This window comes from Salmo salar, chromosome 20 (genome assembly GCF_965601325.2).
Source record: "Salmo salar chromosome 20, fSalSal1, whole genome shotgun sequence".
NCBI classification, from domain to species: domain Eukaryota; kingdom Metazoa; phylum Chordata; class Actinopteri; order Salmoniformes; family Salmonidae; genus Salmo; species Salmo salar.
This window is the reverse complement of record NC_138310.1, coordinates 8,272,907-8,285,638: the sequence shown is the minus strand read 5'-3', so window position 1 is coordinate 8,285,638 and position 12,732 is coordinate 8,272,907. Positions and strand designations below refer to the sequence as shown.

The 12,732-nt window shown below is 44.3% G+C and overlaps 1 protein-coding gene across 1 annotated transcript in view; it reads left to right on the top strand.

Moving 5' to 3' along the window:
• Positions 1-4,226: 4,226 nt before the first annotated feature.
• LOC106580155 (rho-related BTB domain-containing protein 2) overlaps positions 4,227-12,732 on the top strand; it is a 94,165-nt gene continuing 85,659 nt past the window's right edge. Inside the window, exons 1-2 of the mRNA XM_014160896.3 lie at positions 4,227-4,514; positions 5,323-5,441. The gene's annotated coding sequence lies outside the window, so the exon portion shown is untranslated. The remainder of the gene's footprint in view (positions 4,515-5,322; positions 5,442-12,732) is intronic.

Below are 12,732 nucleotides of genomic sequence, written 5' to 3'. Positions count from 1 at the left end.
GATTGATAGCATGAAATGCCTTGGTAGCTAGTTATGAGGTTGGGAGATTGGGAACCAATCTAGAATGTCATTGTATGCTGTAGTGTTAAGCGTTCCTTCACTGGAACTAAGGGGCCTAGCCCGAACCTTGAAAAACAGCCCCAAACCATTATTCCTCCTCCACCAAACTTTACAGTTGGCACTATGCATTCGGGCAGGTAGCGTTCTCCTGGCATCCGCCAAACACAGAGTCGTCCTTCTGACTGCCAGATGGTGAAGTGGGATTCATCATTCCAGAGAACGCTATTCCACTGCTCCAGAGTCCAATGGCGGCGAGCTTTACACCACTCTAGCCGATGCTTGGCATTGTACATGGTGATCTTAGGCTTGTGTGCGACTGCTTGGCCATGGATTCCCATTTCATTAAGCTCCTGACTAACAGTTCTTGTGCTGATGTTGCTTCCAGAGGCAGTTTGGAACTCAGTAGTGAGTGTTGCAACCGAGGACAGATGATTTTTGCTTGTGTGGCCTACCACTTCGCAGCTGAGCCGTTGTTGCTCCTAGAAATTTCCACTTCACAATAACAGCACTCTTCAGTAAGGCTATTCTACTGCCAATGTTTGTCTATGGAGAATGCATGGCTGTGTGCTTGATTTTATACACCTGTCAGCAACGGGTGTGGCTGAAGTAGCCGAATCCACTAATTTGAAGGGGTGTCCACATACTTTGTATGTATAGTGTATTTCACCTGTATGGAGATGGTTTTTCCAGCTTAGATGGTTTAGGTCAGGGGTATTCAATTCTTACTCTGCAAAGTCTGGAGCCTGCTGGTTTTCTGTTCTATCTGATAATTAATTGCGCCCACCTGGTGTGCCAGGTCTAAAAGTCCCCGATTAGAGGGGAACAATGAAAACAAGCAGTGGAACTGGCTTCGAGGTTCAGAGTTGAGGTTGAGGGGTTTAGGTAGTCTCATATATGAATCTTCCTTACCTTGGCAGCCATTCTAACTGAAGATTGCGGGTGATGCAAAGTTCCAATTTTTGGATATCCTAACTCTGTCTGGATTCTAATAGAAATTATATAACACTTTGCAAGCCAGCATAATATAACAGCCAATGTGGTCTGCAAAACACACTGTGTTAGGGTAACACTAGGCTGTCGAGGTATGGTATTGTCAAAAAAAAGTTATGTATTGTAATAAATAATAAAACATTTATGATAAAATATTATCTTAGGTGAAGGCTACAGGGTTGCAAGTCATGAACACAACAACCATGTCCCTGTCACTAGGAAACACAGTCATGGATGGTACAGATAACTCTAAAACTCTTGAAAAGCACCCTGGGAAATAAATATGCAAATATGGCTTTACACCTACAGTGTTAAAACAACACCCCAAAACGATTTACTGTGACACCACAGCTGTTAATTCCCTAACACTAAGAACGTGTAACAGCATCAGCTCTATTAATGTGTTAATTTATGTTGTTAGGGACCCAACACTCTAGTTTATCAACACTTTGAAAAGTGTTAGTTTAATCTTCAGGATCAGACAGTTGTAAATCATGAAGCGCGTTATGTCAAGATCACAGATTTTAAAGAAACAACAAATGTCGGTACATGTAAGTGTCTTATATCGGCTGAAAGCTTAAATTCTTGTTAATATAACAGCACTCTCCAATTTACAGTAGCTAATACTGCGAAAAAATGCCATGCTATTGTTTGAAGAGAGCGCCTAGCAACAAAACACTTTTTTCACCGAGACAGGTTTGATAAATTCACCTCTGAAGGTGAAATGTGTACTTACATTCTGAAATCTTGCTCTGATTTATCATCCGAAGGGTCCCAGAGATAACATGAAGTGTTGTTATGTTAGATAAAATAATTTTTCATATCCTAAAAAGGTCCATATAGCATGCACGATCGATTTTGTATTTCCACTCGTTCAATTTGCAAAGAAAGGAATCTATGAAAATCTCACCCTAAACATTGTTTCAATGAGTCAAATCACGTTCGTATCTATTCCTCAGAGATCCTAAAAAGTAACAAGACTTCACTATTTCATTAGGGGTGTAGTATATCCTATAGGACACCGTATTTGGTCAGAGAGCGACGCCTTCATGGCACGCTGATGACGCGGGCGGCCATCACTTGAACAACTATCTTTGTCAAATAAGCACCAATCGAGATCAAACAAAGCTAGCTAGATAGCCAATGAGCTGGGCTTTACGGGAGTTTCTGGAAACCATGTATATGTCGTAAAATGTAGCAACTAACCTTGTACGACAGCATGCCTTTTCATTTTGGACAAAAATTAAAAGGATATTCAGAGTTATGAAGTTATGAAAACTGGTTGTTTTGCAAATGTTGAACTTATAATATGGCTACTAATACTTGGAAAGCTAAATCAAAGTCCAAGTATACAAATTTGACGATATTCTTGCAGAAAAATGGAATATGAATTTGAATGTCTCCTTCACGATTTGCCCAAATGTACCTGGGGACTTCACACTAAAAGTCTTGAGGTTCAGTCATACTTCAAGTTATCCATCTGCAACTTTGCACATACACTGCTGCCATCTTGTGGACACTATCTGAATTACAACCAGAGTGATGGCTAGAACTGTGACCTTTCTCTTGCATTTCAAAGATGGTGATAAAAAAACACTGGTTGTTTTCTTCTTTGTATTTTCTTCTACCAGATCTATTGTGTTATATTCTCCTACATCCTTTCAAATGGTACGAAGAATATGCATATCCTTGCTTCAGGGCCTGAGCTACAGTCAGTTAGATTTGGGTTTGTCATTTAGGCGAAAATTTAAGAAAAGGGGGCTATCCCTAAGAAGTATTAAGACTATTTTGGTGGGTCACATATACACACTAAGAAAGTGTTTAACGTAACACTCTTGGTGTTAAGGAACCCCCACTCTTGGTGCACCGAAATAGCCACCGTGCTTCTACACCTGCATTGCTTGCTGTTTGGGGTTTTAGGCTGGGTTTCTGTACAGCACTTTGAGATATCAGCTGATGTAAGAAGGGCTATATAAATAAATTTGATTTGGTTTGATTTGTTAAAATTCTGATCTCAAATTTGCTGTGTATGCCAACTTCATAAAATTGCTAGGTGGCTAATATTACAGAGAAACAACAAAACATTTCAGTTTATTATTAATCAAAAAGGAATTAATAGACTACATACTGTAGCTTGATCAAATTAATGTATTAACACAAATCCTGTGAGGACTGCACATCACCAGCATCTAAAATCAAACCAAGCGCTGTGTTTCACTTTACTCTCTCTCTCCTCCTCCACTGACGATACTGCACACACTTGAGTATCTAACAATCTGCCCAGCATTTCTTTGCTCTGTTCACATTGGAAGGAACCCCTTACTGGGGGTTCCTTCCAATGACACTAATTAGAAATAATTATGATAAAACGTGGGCATGTCTTCACTGCACGCACACACACACACACACACACACCACACACACACACACACACACGGGTTGAGCAAGGAAGAGAGATAAATAATACTCAGGATGCATACTAGGCCAAATGTATTTATCCTGAGGTAAAGAATATGACAGAGATGGTGTGAATTTGATTGATTAAGCATAGTCACTATAAAGATGTCATCAAGTCCGGCAATAGGCATAGTTGGTAGGCTATAGCTTGAGCATTTAGATCAGGTTTAATTCACCTCTCTCTCCAACAACCAACCACAAATACAACATGGCATGACTGTATTACTACCATCCCTAAAAATGGGAGTCGTTGTACCAAAGAAAGGAATGCAGGCGACAAGCTTAGGTCCGCATATTATGCCCATAGAAACGCATTGGGTTTATTCTGGACAGATTTTGGCTAGTGAGCCTGCTCGCTGCGCCTCTTCCTCTCTGCTGAAACTAGCGAGCGAAACATTGCTCCTCTGTCTTACTATATGTAGCCCATCTATGTGATGCTGTCTGGACAGAAATAGTATGGCATGCCACAGGCTACTCTTTTTGTCCAGACAGCATCAGATACATAGTCTACACATGCTGAGACAGAGGGGCGCTGTTTCGCTCGCTCGGATGCTTTAACTGAGATTTATGCGTCTTTCTGTCCGCGCGCGTCTCGGTCAAATAACGGATAAATATTTAATTTCTAAGGGCGAGCCAGACCCATAACGCCGGACCAGACAGCCAGTTGTTGGTTGGAGCACGTCTCTAGAGTCAACGGATGGGCGAGTATTAACCCTGCTGTATAATTCACTGCGGCCAGCAGATCAAACAAACGGCTAAAACTAACGAGTCACCCAGAAAAACGAATCATGACTCTCGAGTCAGTAGAAAGAGTCGTTCAAAAAGAACCAATCGTTCGGGAACTGGCGCCAGGCTGTCGTCACCGTCACGGCTCTCGTTGATAGGCACGGGCGTTTTGTCGCTGGCTGGGCTGGAGCGAAACTGGGTTCATCTACAGTATGTGGCAACAGAGAGCGAGAGACAGGACGGCGAGACCACAGAGACTCCAGGAACTTCGGGCCAATTTGGTGAGGATGCATGGCAGTCTTGCAACGCATGCACTATCGCGTTGAATGGGGTGTGATTGGACAAGGGATGCGTTGAAACAAGGACTTGGAGATGTACTTTTTTTTTGGTCTCAAAATTAGCTTACATCATTGACAAATAAACACTGGTATAGCCTTTATTTAGGTTAAAGCAATGCACGTTGTGGATACCACGTTTGCTTTCGTCATAGGCTTAATTGCAATCACATTTTGCGCGTATTAGATATATTTGGATGAACGTTGTCAAGGCCCAGGACCTGGTTAGAATAGCTAAGAGGCGAAAAAGAATATCCGCTAAACTATATGTAGTCTACAGCGTTGTCTAGGTAGAGGCAAGAGAAGGAATTAGACAAGGAAAGTCGGGCGCAAGCTTCTGCAAAGCCCCTGTTTAGGTTTGAAAGAAACAAAAGGAAAGTGGAAAGACTCGCATCAGCACCAGTGAACACCCAGACAGAGAGACAGACGGAAAACAGCCAGACTGAGTTGATAGCCCTGATAGCGACTGTTATTGGATGACACTTTCATCATTTTAAGACTATATCCGGAAAATACAAGATTGTCTGCACTTTTTGCAATATACAATAGGCTCCATGTAATTACATTCCTTCCGGCGTCTGTAAAGTCTGGAGTATTTCAGAGCGTAGTGGTCTCAACAAAACCACTCTAAAAGGCATCTAAAAACAGAGGTCAAGTCTCAGGAAAACTTGCCAGTAGAAATGAAGTGTTCACAAATGTCGTATCATACAGGAATGTAGCTTACTGAATAGTTATTGTGTGTTGTGCCTTGCAGCTAAATGGAAAGAGAAATAGACGAGCGCTGTCCAAAATAACTTAAATAAAGGGAAAGCGAGGATTGTGAAGTGGACAACGCAGAACACTAAAGATTCCAGAGGCGAATGACCATTGAAGGTAAGCACCTAGTTGAGTGCCATAATTACAGAATTTAGCCTAGGTCTTATCACAATAATAAACAATGCACCAAAAACGAAACAGAAGTAACTGACCACACTTGCATTGGATTGCATAACCGTTTAAGCATGTTGAATACGCCTATATTTTGCTGTTACTTGCAACTTACCTTAGGCTATTACATGAATAATTAAACACAACTTTTTTTATTTTGTTTTGTGTACCAATTAGCGAGGCCTACTTTATAATTATTCACCACTGTATGACACTATCTATGATATGTGGGTCCTTTAACATTTTTTTTTGTACCCCAAATTTTAAATGATGGCAAAAATACACTTTCTGTCAACCAGACAGAACGTAGGCCTAAATGCTTTAAATTCCCCCAAATAAAAATGTCACAATTGTAAAATGTGATATTTCAACATATACATTTGTGTATGTTTTTCATGTTTTGATCAGATATTTTTTTTAATAAATGTTATCCATAGCCACCTGTTATGAACATTTGTCTGTTATTCATTCAAAGTGTTGTGTTTCTGTTACACTCAGAGGCTGAGAAACTGACTATTGAGCTAATCTGACATACCAGTGCGACCTAAGATGGCCACTGATATCGGCGATATAGGCGATATGGGCACCGGTGCCATCAGACTTTTAGCTCTGTCTTTGGAACTCTATGGGCTATCTACTCAGTTCCAATTGCATCTGAAAGATGAGACTCTCGTCTTGGTATACTGACATTGACTGGGAGCTAAATATGTATTTGAATTATATATATATATATACACTGCTCAAAAAAATAAAGGGAACACTTAAACAACACAATGTAACTCCAAGTCAATCACACTTCTGTGAAATCAAACTGTCCACTTAGGAAGCAACACTGATTGACAATAAATTTCACATGCTGTTGTGCAAATGGAATAGACAACAAGTGGAAATTATAGGCAATTAGCAAGACACCCCCAATAAAGGAGTGGTTCTGCAGGTGGGGACCACAGACCACTTCTCAGTTCCTATGCTTCCTGGCTGATGTTTTGGTCACTTTTGAATGCTGGCGGTGCTTTCACTCTTGTGGTAGCATGAGACGGAGTCTACAACCCACACAAGTGGCTTAGGTAGTGCAGCTCATCCAGGATGGCACATCAATGCGAGCTGTGGCAAGAAGGTTTGCTGTGTCTGTCAGCGTAGTGTCCAGAGCATGGAGGCGCTACCAGGAGACAGGCCAGTACATCAGGAGACGTGGAGGAGGCCGTAGGAGGGCAACAACCCAGCAGCAGGACTGCTACCTCCGCCTTTGTGCAAGGAGGAGCAGGAGAAGCACTGCCAGAGCCCTGCAAAATGACCTCCAGCAGGCCACAAATGTGCATGTGTCTGCTCAAACGGTCAGAAACAGACTCCATGAGGGTGGTATGAGGGCCCGACGTCCACAGGTGGGGGTTGTGCTTACAGCCCAACACCGTGCAGGACGTTTGGCATTTGCCAGAGAACACCAAGATTGGCAAATTCGCCACTGGCGCCCTGTGCTCTTCACAGATGAAAGCAGGTTCACACTGAGCACATGTGACAGACGTGACAGAGTCTGGAGACGCCGTGGAGAACGTTCTGCTGCCTGCAACATCCTCCAGCATGACCGGTTTGGCGGTGGGTCAGTCATGGTGTGGGGTGGCATTTCTTTGGGGGGCCGCACAGCCCTCCATGTGCTCGCCAGAGGTAGCCTGACTGCCATTAGGTACCGAGATGAGATCCTCAGACCCCTTGTGAGACCATATGCTGGTGCGGTTGGCCCTGGGTTCCTCCTAATGCAAGACAATGCTAGACCTCATGTGGCTGGAGTGTGTCAGCAGTTCCTGCAAGAGGAAGGCATTGATGCTATGGACTGGCCCGCCCGTTCCCCAGACCTGAATCCAATTGAACACATCTGGGACATCATGTTTCGCTCCATCCACCAACGCCACATTGCACCACAGACTGTCCAGGAGTTGGCGGATGCTTTAGTCCAGGTCTGGGAGGAGATCCCTCAGGAGACCATCCGCCACCTCATCAGGAGCATGCCCAGGCGTTGAAGGGAGGTCATACAGGCACGTGGAGGCCACACACACTACAGAGCCTCATTTTGACTTGTTTTAAGGACATTACATCAAAGTTGGATCAGCCTGTAGTGTGGTTTTCCACTTTAATTTTGAGTGACTCCAAATCCAGACCTCCATGGGTTGATAAATTGGATTTCCATTGATTATTTTTGTGTGATTTTGTTGTCAGCACATTCAACTATGTAAAGAAAAAAGTATTTAATAAGATTATTTCTTTCATTCAGATCTAGGATGTGTTGTTTAAGTGTTCCCTTTATTTATGTTTTCTGATTTTTTTTGTTGTCAACAACTTGTTGCTTGACATAGTCCTAAAGTTTCATAAGGATCAAAAAAAAGTTTTTAGAAATTGACATTTATGACCACTTGGTCAAATATTTAGGAGCATGTGTGACCAAAATATCTCTCTCTCTCTCTCTCTCTCTCTCACTCTCTCTCTCTCCCACCCTGTCTCTCTCCCTGTCTCTCTCTCCCTGTCTCCCTGTCTGACTTTCCACTTCATGAGATGTGAATGGTGGGATGTTCAGATAGTGTTGACATCAGTTCCTCTGCTCTGTTTTTGTATCAGCTGTGGAATTTGAACCTCTCTTCCTTGGGTGAGGCCTTTCCTGCTCTGTGGAATATGTTAGTCTCCTGAGGGGGCTGGGAGTGTGTATTGATAAATGGGGCTTCCCAGTGGGGTTGATCACCAAACATTCCAGGCTGCTGGATGGAGGGTTAGCGGGCCAGCTCTGCACAGATGGGAACCATATAAGACGCTGTTTCTCTGTGTGTTGAGCAATAGCATGCACACACACACATTCAGACACACACACCCAACGACCCCCACCACTGTTCAACTCTGCATACCCCGACCAATGCATGGGGCAGGAGAACCCAGGGGAGGGCGTGTGTGTGTGTGTGTGTGTGTGTGTGTGTGTGTGTGTGTGTGTGTGTGTGTGTGTGTGTGTGTGTGTGTGTGTGTGTGTGTGTGGGGGGGGGGGGGGGGGGGGGGGATTCTACTCTCTATCAAGGGACAGAGAGCTGCCAAAAGCAAGGGATGTTTCATAACAGTCTGATTCAGTCTTGGAAAGATACTTGCATGACAAAGGAACACACACACAAAGACTGCATAGTGCACACATGTGGAAACTCTCTCACACATACATACCCCTTGTCACCTTGGCAATCAAACACTCACAGAGAGACACACAAAGATATGCCAAATCAAAGTTAGTTCTTCTCTCTAAACCACATGATGTTTGTCTCTCTGCTGCAGTAATGTCGTCTCAGAGAGAGGGAGAGAATGAGAGAAGGCGGGGGAAGAGAGGCAGGTGGTTGTGAGAGAGAGGGATTGCAGTCATACAGTTTCTGTTCTATCCTTTCTCTCTTTTTTGGCTGCCACCCGGTTTTGTTTTTTAAACAGGGTGTCCGTGTGCAAAGAATGTGTGCGCGGCATGTGTGTGTATGTGTGTGTGTGTTTGTATGGTAGCAGAGAGGAGAGCTGGAGCCGGGACAGTGTCTGCCCAGAGAGGAAAGAAGGAGCACAGATCCTAAGGAAGAGGGAAAGGACATGTTTGGGTTTCTGGGGTAACATGGCCAGGGGAACAACAGAGAACAGAGAGTAACACACAACCAGACACTGAGACAAGAGGGCTAGATATTGGAAAAGCCTTTGTTTTGCCAATACAGTATATTGTGGGAGTTGGGAGTCAGGCACTAGGTCAGTGACAACACCTTGTGCAAAAACAGAAAATCCAATGCTGCGCATAACAGACAGACAGACAGACAGACAGACAGACAGACAGACAGACAGACAGACAGACAGACAGACAGACAGACAGACAGACAGACAGACAGACAGACAGACAGACAGACAGACTACTAGGCTAATCGACTTTCCATGTCTCTTACAGTAATAGGCTGCTAGCTTTCTAGTTCTTTCCAGCGTCCTCTGCTCTTCAGGGCGAATCCTAACGTCCACTTAAGTAGAATTCTCACTCAGTCTCCCATTGATATTAATGCATGACCAAGTGAAAATTCTTAGGAAGACTTCAGTGGAAGTTTGGATTAGCCCCTTAAAAAGTAGGGCCTCTTTGGGGTCCATTGGACATCTGAATTTCATTATTCAGGACACTCAGTTACTTTGTATGTTTCAGAGGTCTGAGGCTACTGCAGCTGCTACTACACAACTTTGTGCGTAGTTATGTAATAACACATCTACAAAACATTGCCTTTCCAATACATACATCTTTTTTGATTTGCATATTTTATTGTAGTAAAAACAAATATACCGTTTAATACTATACATTCATATATTTACACACACACTTATCAAATTAATGTACTGTATATCATGCATGAAAGCTTACATTCATGTTAATCACATACAGTTGAAGTCGGAAGTTTACATACACTTAGGTTGAAGTCATTAAAACTTGTTTTTCAACCACTCCACAAATTTCTTGTTGACAAACTATAGTTTTGGCAAGTCGGTTAGGACATCTACTTTGTGTGTGACACAAGTCATTTTTCCAACAATTGTTTACACACAGATTATTTCACTTCACTCACTGTATCACAATTCCAGTGGGTCAGAAGTTTACATACACTAAGTTGACTGTGCCTTTAAACAGCTTGGAATACATAACATAGAAATACATAACATATAACTAAACCAAAACCCCGAAACACACTAAACAAACACCCCCTGCCACGCCCTGACCACACTACAATAACAAACAACCCCTTTTACTGGTCAGGACGTGACAGTACCCCCCCCCCCCTCCCCAAAGGTGCAGACCCCGGATGCACCGAAACACAAACCCCCACAAAAATAACCCCAAACTAAAGGGAGGGAAGGGAGGGTGGCCACTTGTGCAAACACCCCCCCTTCCCCAATACTCCCCCCTACGGAGGTGGCTCTGGTTCCGGCCCTAGTCCCCAAACTAACCTGCCCACCCCCGCAATAGATTCTGGGTTGCTGACTGTCTCTGTAGGCTCTAGGCTGCAGGGCGACTCTGGCTGCGCCGGATTGGCGGGCAACGCTGAGGACCTAGTGCTCACAGCAGGCACTGGCTGTACCGGGTTATGGAGGCGCACTGGAGGATGAGTGCGGGGAGCAGGAACAGGACGTACTGGACTGGCCTGGCGCACTGGAAGCCTGATGCGTGGGGCTGGCACTGGAGGTACCAGACTAGTGACACACACCACAGGGCTAGTGCGAGGAGCAGGAACAGGACGTACTGGACTGGGCTGGCGCACTGGAGGCCTGATGCGTGGAACTGGCTTAGGAGGCGCCAGACTAGTGACACGCACCACAGGGCTAGTGCGAGGAGTAGGAACAGGACGTACTGGACTGGTCTGACGCACTGGAGGCCTGGTCCGTGGAACTGGCTCAGGAGGCGCCAGACTAGTGACACGCACCACAGGGCTAGTGCGAGGAGCAGGAACAGGGTAAACTGGACCCTGGAGATGCACTGGAGGTCTGGAACATACGGTCTGCACAACCCTTCCTGGCTGAGTGCTCAACATAGCTTGGCCATACTGAGGAGCTTTCACCAATTGCACCGGCCTTTGAATACGTCTGGGCAATATAGTGCGCATTTCCGCATAGCTCGGTGCTTTCTCGATCCGTCGCTCCCCGTAATAAGCACGAGGAGTTGGTTCAGGCCTATTGCCTGACTTACTCCAACTCCCCGTGTGCCCCCCCCCCCAATTCTTTTTTGGGGGTGCCTCCTCACCTCCTGAAATGGACGATATAGTGCCTCGTACCTCCGACACCTTTGCTGCCTCCAGCTCCTCCTTTGGGCGCTGGTACTCCCCAACCTGGTGCCATGGTCCTGCCCCATCCAGGATCTCCTCCCAAGTCCACGACTCTAAGTCGCTCCTCTGTTGCTCCCTCTTCCACTGCTTGGTCCTTTCTTGGTGTGTGGTTCTGTCATAATCTTTGTCTTCTGATGAGGAGAAATCATCGGACCAATACGCAGCGTGGTAAGTGTCCATACTTATACTTTTTTTTTTCGTGAACACTAAACAAAACAAGAAAACGAACGACAGTCCTGTAAGGTGCTCACACTATACAAAGGAAACAACCACCCACAAGACAAAAACCCCTACTTTAATATGGTCTCTAATCAGAAGCAACGTGATTCAGCTGCCTCCAATTAGAGACCAATCCCAAACAATTACCACATAGAAATAGAATACTAGAATATCAAACATAGAAATACATAACATAGAACTAAACCAAAACCGCGAAACACAGTAAACAAACACCCCCTGCCACGCCCTGACCACAATACAATAACAAACAACCCCTTTTACTGGTCAGGACGTGACAATATCCACAGTAAAACGAGTCCTATACCGACATAACCTGAAAGGCCGCTCAGCAAGGAAGAAGCCACTGCTCCAAAACCGCCATAAAAAAGCCAGACTACGGTTTGCAACTGCACATGGGACAAATATTTTACTTTTTGGAGAAATGTCCTCTGGTCTGATGAAACAAAAATAGAACTGTTTGGCCATAATGTCCATCATTATGTTTGGAGGAAAAAGGGGGAGGCTTGCAAGCCGAGGAACACCATCCAAACCATGAAGCACAGGGGTGGCAGCATCATGTTGTGGGGGTGCTTTGCTGCAGGAGGGACTGGCGCACTTCACAAAATAAATGGCATCATGAGGCATGAGAATTATGTGGATATATTGAAGCAACACATCAAGACATCAGTCAGGAAGTTAAAGCTTGGTCGCAAATGGGTCTTCCAAATGGACAATGACCCCACGCATACTTCCAAAGTGGTGGTTTCAAAATCGCTTAAGGACAACAAAGTCAAGGTATTGGAGTGGTCATCACAAAGCCCTGACCTCAATCCTATAGAAAATGTGTGGGCAGAACTGAAAAAGCGTGTGCGAGCAAGGAGGCCTACAAACCTGACTCAGTTACACCAGCTCTGTCAGGAGGAATGGGCCAAAATTCACCCAACTTATTGTGGGAAGCTTGTGGAAGGCTAGAAATGTTTGACCCAAGTTAAACAATTTAAAGGCAATGCTACCAAATACTAATTGAGTGTATGTAAACTTCTGACCCACTGGGAATGTGATGAAAGAAATAAAAGATGAAATAAATCATTCTCTCTACTATTATTCTGACATTTCACATTCTTAAAATAAAGTGGTGATCCTAACTGACCTAAGACAGGGAATTCTTACGAGGA